Genomic DNA, 13,178 nt, shown 5'->3' with positions numbered 1-13,178 from the left:
CAATCTCCCATTTTCGACTTTTCCAAAAAATCTGATTTTTTGAGTTTTGGTATAAACACATGATACCGGTATCATGCGTTGGGGTCCAATCTCACATTTTCGACTTTTCCAAAAAATCTGATTTTTTTGAGTTTTGGTATAAACACATGATACCGGTATCATGCGTTGGGGTCCAATTTCACATTTTCAACTTTTCCAAAAAATCGGATTTTTTTGAGTTTTGGTGTAAAACACATGATACCGATCATGCGTTGGGGTCCAATCTCACATTTTCAACTTTTCCAAAAAATCTGATTTTTTTGAGTTTTGGTATAAACACATGATACCGGTATCATGCGTTGGGGTCCAATCTCACATTTTCAACTTTTGCAAAAAATCGGATTTTTTTTGAGTTTTGGTATAAACACATGATACCGGTATCATGCGTTGGGGTCCAATCTCACATTTTCAACTTTTGCAAAAAATCGGATTTTTTTTTAGTTTTGGTATAAACACATGATACCGGTATCATGCGTTGGGGTCCAATCTCACATTTTCGACTTTTCCAAAAAATCTGATTTTTTTGAGTTTTGGTATAAACACATGATACCGGTATCATGCGTTGGGGTCCAATCTCACATTTTCGACTTTTGCAAAAAATCGGATTTTTTTTGAGTTTTGGTATAAACACATGATACCGGCGGTATCATGCGTTGGGGTCCAATCTCACATTTTCGACTTTTGCAAAAAATCTTAATTTTTTGAATTTTGGTATAAACACATGATACCGGGTATCATGCGTTGGGGTCCAATCTCACATTTTCGACTTTTCCAAAAAATCTGATTTTTTTGAGTTTTGGTATAAACACATGATACCGGTATCATGCGTTGGGGTCCAATCTCACATTTTCGACTTTTGCAAAAAATCTGATTTTTTTGAGTTTTGGTATAAACACATGATACCGGTATCATGCGTTGGGGTCCAATCTCACATTTTCAACTTTTCCAAAAAATCGGATTTTTTTTGAGTTTTGTATAAACACATGATACCGGTATCATGCGTTGGGGTCCAATCTCACATTTTCGACTTTTTCAAAAATTCGGATTTTTTTGAGTTTTGGTATAAACACATGATACCGGTATCATGCGTTGGGGTCCAATCTCCCATTTTCGACTTTTTCAAAAAATCTGATTTTTTTGAGTTTTGGTATAAACACATGATACCGGTATCATGCGTTGGGGTCCAATCTCACATTTTCGACTTTTCTAAAAAATCTGATTTTTTTGAGTTTTGGTATAAACACATGATACCGCCGGTATCATGCGTTGGGGTCCAATCTCACATTTTCGAATTTTGCAAATAATCTAATTTTTTTGAGTTTTGGTACAAACACATGATACCGGTATCATGCGTTGGGGTCCAATCTCACATTTTCGACTTTTCCAAAAAATCGGATTTTTTTGAGTTTTGGTATAAACACATGATACCGGTATCATGCGTTAGGGTCCAATCTCCCATTTCCGACTTTTCCAAAAAATTTGATTTTTTGAGTTTTGGTATAAACACATGATACCGGTATCATGCGTTGGGGTCCAATCTCACATTTTCGACTTTTTCAAAAAATCTGATTTTTTTGAGTTTTGGTATAAACACATGATACCGGTATCATGCGTTGGGGTCCAATCTCACATTTTCAACTTTTCCAAAAAATCGGATTTTTTTGAGTTTTGTATAAACACATGATACCGGTATCATGCGTTGGGGTCCAATCTCACATTTTCGACTTTTGCAAAAAATCTGATTTTTTTGAGTTTTGGTATAAACACATGATACCGGTATCATGCGTTGGGGTCCAATCTCACATTTTCAACTTTTCCAAAAAATCTGATTTTTTTGAGTTTTGGTATAAACACATGATACCGGTATCATGCGTTGGGGTCCAATCTCCCATTTTCGACTTTTGCAAAAAATCTGATTTTTTTGAGTTTTGGTATAAACACATGATACCGGTATCATGCGTTGGGGTCCAATCTCACATTTTCGACTTTTGCAAAAAATCTGATTTTTTTGAGTTTTGGTATAAACACATGATACCGGTATCATGCGTTGGGGTCCAATCTCACATTTTCGACTTTTGCAAAAAATCTGATTTTTTTGAGTTTTGGTATAAACACATGATACCGGTATCATGCGTTGGGGTCCAATCTCACATTTTCGACTTTTCCAAAAAATCTGATTTTTTTGAGTTTTGTATAAACCACATGATACCGGTATCATGCGTTGGGGTCCAATCTCACATTTTCGACTTTTCCAAAAAATCTGATTCTTTTGAGTTTTGGTATAAACACATGATACCGGTATCATGCGTTGGGGTCCAATCTCACATTTTCGACTTTTGCAAAAAATCTGATTTTTTTGAGTTTTGGTATAAACACATGATACCGGTATCATGCGTTGGGGTCCAATCTCACATTTTCAACTTTTGCAAAAAATCGGATTTTTTTTTAGTTTTGGTATAAACACATGATACCGGTATCATGCGTTGGGGTCCAATCTCACATTTTCGACTTTTCCAAAAAATCTGATTTTTTTGAGTTTTGGTATAAACACATGATACCGGTATCATGCGTTGGGGTCCAATCTCACATTTTCGACTTTTGCAAAAAATCGGATTTTTTTTGAGTTTTGGTATAAACACATGATACCGGCGGTATCATGCGTTGGGGTCCAATCTCACATTTTCGACTTTTGCAAAAAATCGGATTTTTTTGAATTTTGGTATAAACACATGATACCGGGTATCATGCGTTGGGGTCCAATCTCACATTTTCGACTTTTCCAAAAAATCTGATTTTTTTGAGTTTTGGTATAAACACATGATACCGGTATCATGCGTTGGGGTCCAATCTCACATTTTCGACTTTTGCAAAAAATCTGATTTTTTTGAGTTTTGGTATAAACACATGATACCGGTATCATGCGTTGGGGTCCAATCTCACATTTTCAACTTTTCCAAAAAATCGGATTTTTTTTGAGTTTTGTATAAACACATGATACCGGTATCATGCGTTGGGGTCCAATCTCACATTTTCGACTTTTTCAAAAATTCGGATTTTTTTGAGTTTTGGTATAAACACATGATACCGGTATCATGCGTTGGGGTCCAATCTCACATTTTCGACTTTTCTAAAAAATCGGATTTTTTTGAGTTTTGGTATAAACACATGATACCGCCGGTATCATGCGTTGGGGTCCAATCTCACATTTTCGAATTTTGCAAATAATCTAATTTTTTTGAGTTTTGGTACAAACACATGATACCGGTATCATGCGTTGGGGTCCAATCTCACATTTTCGACTTTTCCAAAAAATCGGATTTTTTTGAGTTTTGGTATAAACACATGATACCGGTATCATGCGTTAGGGTCCAATCTCCCATTTCCGACTTTTCCAAAAAATTTGATTTTTTGAGTTTTGGTATAAACACATGATACCGGTATCATGCGTTGGGGTCCAATCTCACATTTTCGACTTTTTCAAAAAATCTGATTTTTTTGAGTTTTGGTATAAACACATGATACCGGTATCATGCGTTGGGGTCCAATCTCACATTTTCAACTTTTCCAAAAAATCGGATTTTTTTGAGTTTTGTATAAACACATGATACCGGTATCATGCGTTGGGGTCCAATCTCACATTTTCGACTTTTGCAAAAAATCTGATTTTTTTGAGTTTTGGTATAAACACATGATACCGGTATCATGCGTTGGGGTCCAATCTCACATTTTCAACTTTTCCAAAAAATCTGATTTTTTTGAGTTTTGGTATAAACACATGATACCGGTATCATGCGTTGGGGTCCAATCTCCCATTTTCGACTTTTGCAAAAAATCTGATTTTTTTGAGTTTTGGTATAAACACATGATACCGGTATCATGCGTTGGGGTCCAATCTCACATTTTCGACTTTTGCAAAAAATCTGATTTTTTTGAGTTTTGGTATAAACACATGATACCGGTATCATGCGTTGGGGTCCAATCTCACATTTTCGACTTTTGCAAAAAATCTGATTTTTTTGAGTTTTGGTATAAACACATGATACCGGTATCATGCGTTGGGGTCCAATCTCACATTTTCGACTTTTCCAAAAAATCTGATTTTTTTGAGTTTTGTATAAACCACATGATACCGGTATCATGCGTTGGGGTCCAATCTCACATTTTCGACTTTTCCAAAAAATCTGATTCTTTTGAGTTTTGGTATAAACACATGATACCGGTATCATGCGTTGGGGTCCAATCTCACATTTTCGACTTTTGCAAAAAATCTGATTTTTTTGAGTTTTGGTATAAACACATGATACCGGTATCATGCGTTGGGGTCCAATCTCACATTTTCGACTTTTCCAAAAAATCTGATTTTTTTGAGTTTTGGTATAAACACATGATACCGGTATCATGCGTTGGGGTCCAATTTCACATTTTCAACTTTTCCAAAAAATCGGATTTTTTTGAGTTTTGTATAAACACATGATACCGATCATGCGTTGGGGTCCAATCTCACATTTTCAACTTTTGCAAAAAATCTGATTTTTTTGAGTTTTGTATAAACAAATGATACCGGTATCATGCGTTGGGGTCCAATCTCACATTTTCAACTTTTGCAAAAAATCGGATTTTTTTTGAGTTTTGTATAAACACATGATACCGGTATCATGCGTTGGGGTCCAATCTCACATTTTCGACTTTTGCAAAAAATCGGATTTTTTTTTAGTTTTGGTATAAACACATGATACCGGTATCATGCGTTGGGGTCCAATCTCACATTTTCGACTTTTCCAAAAAATCTGATTTTTTTGAGTTTTGGTATAAACACATGATACCGGTATCATGCGTTGGGGTCCAATCTCACATTTTCAACTTTTGCAAAAAATCGGATTTTTTTTTAGTTTTGGTATAAACACATGATACCGGTATCATGCGTTGGGGTCCAATCTCACATTTTCGACTTTTCCAAAAAATCTGATTTTTTTGAGTTTTGGTATAAACACATGATACCGGTATCATGCGTTGGGGTCCAATCTCACATTTTCGACTTTTGCAAAAAATCGGATTTTTTTTGAGTTTTGGTATAAACACATGATACCGGCGGTATCATGCGTTGGGGTCCAATCTCACATTTTCGACTTTTGCAAAAAATCTGATTTTTTTGAATTTTGGTATAAACACATGATACCGGGTATCATGCGTTGGGGTCCAATCTCACATTTTCGACTTTTCCAAAAAATCTGATTTTTTTGAGTTTTGGTATAAACACATGATACCGGTATCATGCGTTGGGGTCCAATCTCACATTTTCGACTTTTGCAAAAAATCTGATTTTTTTGAGTTTTGGTATAAACACATGATACCGGTATCATGCGTTGGGGTCCAATCTCACATTTTCGACTTTTTCAAAAATTCGGATTTTTTTGAGTTTTGGTATAAACACATGATACCGGTATCATGCGTTGGGGTCCAATCTCCCATTTTCGACTTTTTCAAAAAATCTGATTTTTTTGAGTTTTGGTATAAACACATGATACCGGTATCATGCGTTGGGGTCCAATCTCACATTTTCGACTTTTCTAAAAAATCTGATTTTTTTGGGTTTTGGTATAAACACATGATACCGCCGGTATCATGCGTTGGGGTCCAATCTCACATTTTCGAATTTTGCAAATAATCTAATTTTTTTGAGTTTTGGTACAAACACATGATACCGGTATCATGCGTTGGGGTCCAATCTCACATTTTCGACTTTTCCAAAAAATCGGATTTTTTTGAGTTTTGGTATAAACACATGATACCGGTATCATGCGTTAGGGTCCAATCTCCCATTTCGGACTTTTCCAAAAAATTTGATTTTTTGAGTTTTGGTATAAACACATGATACCGGTATCATGCGTTGGGGTCCAATCTCACATTTTCGACTTTTTCAAAAAATCTGATTTTTTTGAGTTTTGGTATAAACACATGATACCGGTATCATGCGTTGGGGTCCAATCTCACATTTTCAACTTTTCCAAAAAATCGGATTTTTTTGAGTTTTGTATAAACACATGATACCGGTATCATGCGTTGGGGTCCAATCTCACATTTTCGACTTTTGCAAAAAATCTGATTTTTTTGAGTTTTGGTATAAACACATGATACCGGTATCATGCGTTGGGGTCCAATCTCACATTTTCAACTTTTCCAAAAAATCTGATTTTTTTGAGTTTTGGTATAAACACATGATACCGGTATCATGCGTTGGGGTCCAATCTCCCATTTTCGACTTTTGCAAAAAATCTGATTTTTTTGAGTTTTGGTATAAACACATGATACCGGTATCATGCGTTGGGGTCCAATCTCACATTTTCGACTTTTGCAAAAAATCTGATTTTTTTGAGTTTTGGTATAAACACATGATACCGGTATCATGCGTTGGGGTCCAATCTCACATTTTCGACTTTTGCAAAAAATCTGATTTTTTTGAGTTTTGGTATAAACACATGATACCGGTATCATGCGTTGGGGTCCAATCTCACATTTTCGACTTTTCCAAAAAATCTGATTCTTTTGAGTTTTGGTATAAACACATGATACCGGTATCATGCGTTGGGGTCCAATCTCACATTTTCGACTTTTGCAAAAAATCTGATTTTTTTGAGTTTTGGTATAAACACATGATACCGGTATCATGCGTTGGGGTCCAATCTCACATTTTCGACTTTTCCAAAAAATCTGATTTTTTTGAGTTTTGGTATATACACATGATACCGGTATCATGCGTTGGGGTCCAATCTCACATTTTCGACTTTTCCAAAAAATCTGATTTTTTGAGTTTTGGTATATACACATGATACCGGTATCATGCGTTGGGGTCCAATCTCACATTTTTGACTTTTGCAAAAAATCTGATTTTTTTGAGTTTTGTATAAACAAATGATACCGGTATCATGCGTTGGGGTCCAATCTCACATTTTCGACTTTTCCAAAAAATCGGATTTTTTTGAGTTTTGGTATAAACACATGATACCGGTATCATGCGTTGGGGTCCAATCTCACATTTTCGACTTTTCCAAAAAATCTGATTTTTTTGAGTTTTGGTATAAACACATGATACCGGTATCATGCGTTGGGGTCCAATCTCACATTTTCGACTTTTGCAAAAAATCTGATTTTTTTGAATTTTGGTATAAACACATGATACCGGTATCATGCGTTGGGGTCCAATCTCACATTTTCGACTTTTCCAAAAAATCTGATTTTTTTGAGTTTTGGTATAAACACATGATACCGGTATCATGCGTTGGGGTCCAATCTCCCATTTTCGACTTTTGCAAAAAATCTGATTTTTTTGAGTTTTGGTATAAACACATGATACCGGTATCATGCGTTGGGGTCCAATCTCCCATTTTCGACTTTTGCAAAAAATCTGATTTTTTTGAGTTTTGGTATAAACACATGATACCGGTATCATGCGTTGGGGTCCAATCTCACATTTTCAACTTTTGCAAAAAATCTGATTTTTTTGAGTTTTGTATAAACACATGATACCGGTATCATGCGTTGGGGTCTAATCTCCCATTTTCGACTTTTCCAAAAAATCTGATTTTTTGAGTTTTGGTATAAACACATGATACCGGTATCATGCGTTGGGGTCCAATCTCACATTTCCGACTTTTCCAAAAAATCTGATTTTTTTGAGTTTTGGTATAAACACATGATACCGGCGGTATCATGCGTTGGGGTCCAATCTCCCATTTTCGACTTTTGCAAAAAATCTGATTTTTTTGAGTTTTGGTATAAACACATGATACCGGTATCATGCGTTGGGGTCCAATCTCACATTTTCGACTTTTGCAAAAAATCTGATTTTTTTGAATTTTGGTATATACACATGATACCGGTATCATGCGTTGGGGTCCAATCTCACATTTTCGACTTTTCCAAAAATTCTGATTTTTTGAGTTTTGGTATATACACATGATACCGGTATCATGCGTTGGGGTCCAATCTCACATTTTTGACTTTTGCAAAAAATCTGATTTTTTTGAGTTTTGTATAAACAAATGATACCGGTATCATGCGTTGGGGTCCAATCTCACATTTTCGACTTTTCCAAAAAATCGGATTTTTTTGAGTTTTGGTATAAACACATGATACCGGTATCATGCGTTGGGGTCCAATCTCACATTTTCGACTTTTCCGAAAAATCTGATTTTTTTGAGTTTTGGTATAAACACATGATACCGGTATCATGCGTTGGGGTCCAATCTCACATTTTCGACTTTTGCAAAAAATCTGATTTTTTTGAATTTTGGTATAAACACATGATACCGGTATCATGCGTTGGGGTCCAATCTCCCATTTTTCGACTTTTCCAAAAAATCTGATTTTTTTGAGTTTTGGTATAAACACATGATACCGGTATCATGCGTTGGGGTCCAATCTCCCATTTTCGACTTTTGCAAAAAATCTGATTTTTTTGAGTTTTGGTATAAACACATGATACCGGTATCATGCGTTGGGGTCCAATCTCACATTTTCAACTTTTGCAAAAAATCTGATTTTTTTGAGTTTTGTATAAACACATGATACCTGTATCATGCGTTGGGGTCTAATCTCCCATTTTCGACTTTTCCAAAAAATCTGATTTTTTGAGTTTTGGTATAAACACATGATACCGGTATCATGCGTTGGGGTCCAATCTCACATTTCCGACTTTTCCAAAAAATCTGATTTTTTTGAGTTTTGGTATAAACACATGATACCGGCGGTATCATGCGTTGGGGTCCAATCTCCCATTTTCGACTTTTGCAAAAAATCTGATTTTTTTGAGTTTTGGTATAAACACATGATACCGGTATCATGCGTTGGGGTCCAATCTCACATTTTCGACTTTTGCAAAAAATCTGATTTTTTTGAATTTTGGTATAAACACATGATACCGGTATCATGCGTTGGGGTCCAATCTCACATTTTCGACTTTTCCAAAAAATCTAATTTTTTTGAATTTTGGTATTAACACATGATACCGGTATCATGCGTTGGGGTCCAATCTCACATTTTCGACTTTTGCAAAAAATCTGATTTTTTTGAATTTTGGTATAAACACATGATACCGGTATCATGCGTTGGGGTCCAATCTCACATTTTCGACTTTTCCAAAAAATCTGATTTTTTTGAGTTTTGGTATAAACACATGATACCGGTATCATGCGTTGGGGTCCAATCTCACATTATCGACTTTTCCAAAAAATCTGATTTTTTTGAGTTTTGGTATAAACACATGATACCGGTATCATGCGTTGGGGTCCAATCTCCCATTTTCGACTTTTGCAAAAAATCTGATTTTTTTGAGTTTTGGTATAAACACATGATACCGGTATCATGCGTTGGGGTCCAATCTCACATTTTCAACTTTTGCAAAAAATCTGATTTTTTGAGTTTTGTATAAACACATGATACCGGTATCATGCGTTGGGGTCCAATCTCCCATTTTCGACTTTTCCAAAAAATCTGATTTTTTGAGTTTTGGTATAAACACATGATACCGGTATCATGCGTTGGGGTCCAATCTCACATTTTCGACTTTTCCAAAAAATCTGATTTTTTTGAGTTTTGGTATAAACACATGATACCGGTATCATGCGTTGGGGTCCAATCTCACATTTTCGACTTTTGCAAAAAATCTGATTTTTTTGAATTTTGGTATAAACACATGATACCGGTATCATGCGTTGGGGTCCAATCTCACATTTTCGACTTTTCCAAAAAATCTGATTTTTTGAGTTTTGGTATAAACACATGATACCGGTATCATGCGTTGGGGTCCAATCTCACATTTTCGACTTTTGCAAAAAATCTGATTTTTTTGAATTTTGGTATAAACACATGATGCCGGTATCATGCGTTGGGGTCCAATCTCACATTTTCGACTTTTCCAAAAAATCTGATTTTTTTGAGTTTTGGTATAAACACATGATACCGGTATCATGCGTTGGGGTCCAATCTCACATTTTCAACTTTTCCAAAAAATCGGGTTTTTTTGAGTTTTGTATAAACACATGATACCGGTATCATGTGTTGGGGTCCAATCTCACATTTTCGACTTTTCCAAAAAATCGGATTTTTTTGAGTTTTGTATAAACACATGATACCGGTATCATGCGTTGGGGTCCAATCTCACATTTTCGACTTTTGCAAAAAATCTGATTTTTTTGAGTTTTGGTATAAACACATGATACCGGTATCATGCGTTGGGGTCCAATCTCCCATTTTCGACTTTTTCAAAAAATCTGATTTTTTTGAGTTTTGGTATAAACACATGATACCGGTATCATGCGTTGGGGTCCAATCTCACATTTTCGACTTTTCCAAAAAATCTGATTTTTTTGAGTTTTGTATAAAACGTGATACCGGTATCATGCGTTGGGGTCCAATCTCACATTTTCGACTTTTCCAAAAAATCTGATTTTTTTGAGTTTTGGTATAAACACATGATACCGGTATCATGCGTTGGGGTCCAATCTCACATTTTCGACTTCGGTATCATGCGTTGGGGTCCAATCTCACATTTTCGACTTTTGCAAAAAATCTGATTTTTTTGAGTTTTGGTATAAACACATGAAACCGGTATCATGCGTTGGGGTCCAATCTCACATTTTCGACTTTTCCAAAAAATCTGATTTTTTTGAGTTTTGGTATAAACACATGATACCGGTATCATGCGTTGGGGTCCAATCTCACATTTTCGACTTTTGCAAAAAATCGGATTTTTTTGAGTTTTGGTATAAACACATGATACCGGTATCATGCGTTGGGGTCCAATCTCACATTTTCAACTTTTCCAAAAAATCGGATTTTTTTGAGTTTTGTATAAACACATGATACCGGTATCATGCGTTGGGGTCCAATCTCACATTTTCGACTTTTGCAAAAAATCTGATTTTTTTGAGTTTTGGTATAAACACATGATACCGGTATCATGCGTTGGGGTCCAATCTCACATTTTCAACTTTTCCAAAAAATCTGATTTTTTTGAGTTTTGGTATAAACACATGATACCGGTATCATGCGTTGGGGTCCAATTTCCCATTTTCGACTTTTGCAAAAAATCTGATTTTTTTGAGTTTTGGTATAAACACATGATACCGGTATCATGCGTTGGGGTCCAATCTCACATTTTCGACTTTTGCAAAAAATCTGATTTTTTTGAGTTTTGGTATAAACACATGATACCGGTATCATGCGTTGGGGTCCAATCTCACATTTTCGACTTTTGCAAAAAATCTGATTTTTTTGAGTTTTGGTATAAACACATGATACCGGTATCATGCGTTGGGGTCCAATCTCACATTTTCGACTTTTCCAAAAAATCTGATTTTTTTGAGTTTTGTATAAACCACATGATACCGGTATCATGCGTTGGGGTCCAATCTCACATTTTCGACTTTTCCAAAAAATCTGATTCTTTTGAGTTTTGGTATAAACACATGTATCATGCGTTGGGGTCCAATCTCACATTTTCGACTTTTGCAAAAAATCTGATTTTTTTGAGTTTTGGTATAAACACATGATACCGGTATCATGCGTTGGGGTCCAATCTCACATTTTCGACTTTTCCAAAAAATCTGATTTTTTTGAGTTTTGGTATATACACATGATACCGGTATCATGCGTTGGGGTCCAATCTCACATTTTCGACTTTTCCAAAAAATCTGATTTTTTGAGTTTTGGTATATACACATGATACCGGTATCATGCGTTGGGGTCCAATCTCACATTTTTGACTTTTGCAAAAAATCTGATTTTTTTGAGTTTTGTATAAACAAATGATACCGGTATCATGCGTTGGGGTCCAATCTCACATTTTCGACTTTTCCAAAAATCGGATTTTTTTGAGTTTTGGTATAAACACATGATACCGGTATCATGCGTTGGGGTCCAATCTCACATTTTCGACTTTTCCAAAAAATCTGATTTTTTGAGTTTTGGTATAAACACATGATACCGGTATCATGCGTTCGGGTCCAATCTCACATTTTCGACTTTTGCAAAAAATCTGATTTTTTTGAATTTTGGTATAAACACATGATACCGGTATCATGCGTTGGGGTCCAATCTCACATTTTCGACTTTTCCAAAAAATCTGATTTTTTTGAGTTTTGGTATAAACACATGATACCGGTATTATGCGTTGGGGTCCAATCTCCCATTTTCGACTTTTGCAAAAAATCTGATTTTTTTGAGTTTTGGTATAAACACATGATACCGGTATCATGCGTTGGGGTCCAATCTCCCATTTTCGACTTTTGCAAAAAATCTGTTTTTTTTTAGTTTTGGTATAAACACATGATACCGGTATCATGCGTTGGGGTCCAATCTCACATTTTCAACTTTTGCAAAAAATCTGATTTTTTTGAGTTTTGTATAAACACATGATACCGGTATCATGCGTTGGGGTCTAATCTCCCATTTTCGACTTTTCCAAAAAATCTGATTTTTTGAGTTTTGGTATAAACACATGATACCGGTATCATGCGTTGGGGTCCAATCTCACATTTCCGACTTTTCCAAAAAATCTGATTTTTTTGAGTTTTGGTATAAACACATGATACCGGCGGTATCATGCGTTGGGGTCCAATCTCCCATTTTCGACTTTTGCAAAAAATCTGATTTTTTTGAGTTTTGGTATAAACACATGATACCGGTATCATGCGTTGGGGTCCAATCTCACATTTTCGACTTTTGCAAAAAATCTGATTTTTTTTGAATTTTGGTATAAACACATGATACCGGTATCATGCGTTGGGGTCCAATCTCACATTTTCGACTTTTCCAAAAAATCTGATTTTTTTAGTTTTGGTATAAACACATGATACCGGTATCATGCGTTGGGGTCCAATCTCACATTTTCGACTTTTGCAAAAAATCTGATTTTTTTGAATTTTGGTATATACACATGATACCGGTATCATGCGTTGGGGTCCAATCTCACATTTTCGACTTTTCCAAAAATTCTGATTTTTTGAGTTTTGGTATATACACATGATACCGGTATCATGCGTTGGGGTCCAATCTCACATTTTTGACTTTTGCAAAAAATCTGATTTTTTTGAGTTTTGTATAAACAAATGATACCGGTATCATGCGTTGGGGTCCAATCT

This window comes from Ciona robusta, chromosome 1 (genome assembly GCF_009617815.1).
Source record: "Ciona robusta chromosome 1, ASM961781v2".
In the NCBI taxonomy this organism is placed as follows: domain Eukaryota; kingdom Metazoa; phylum Chordata; class Ascidiacea; order Phlebobranchia; family Cionidae; genus Ciona; species Ciona robusta.
This window is presented reverse-complemented; position numbering follows the sequence as displayed.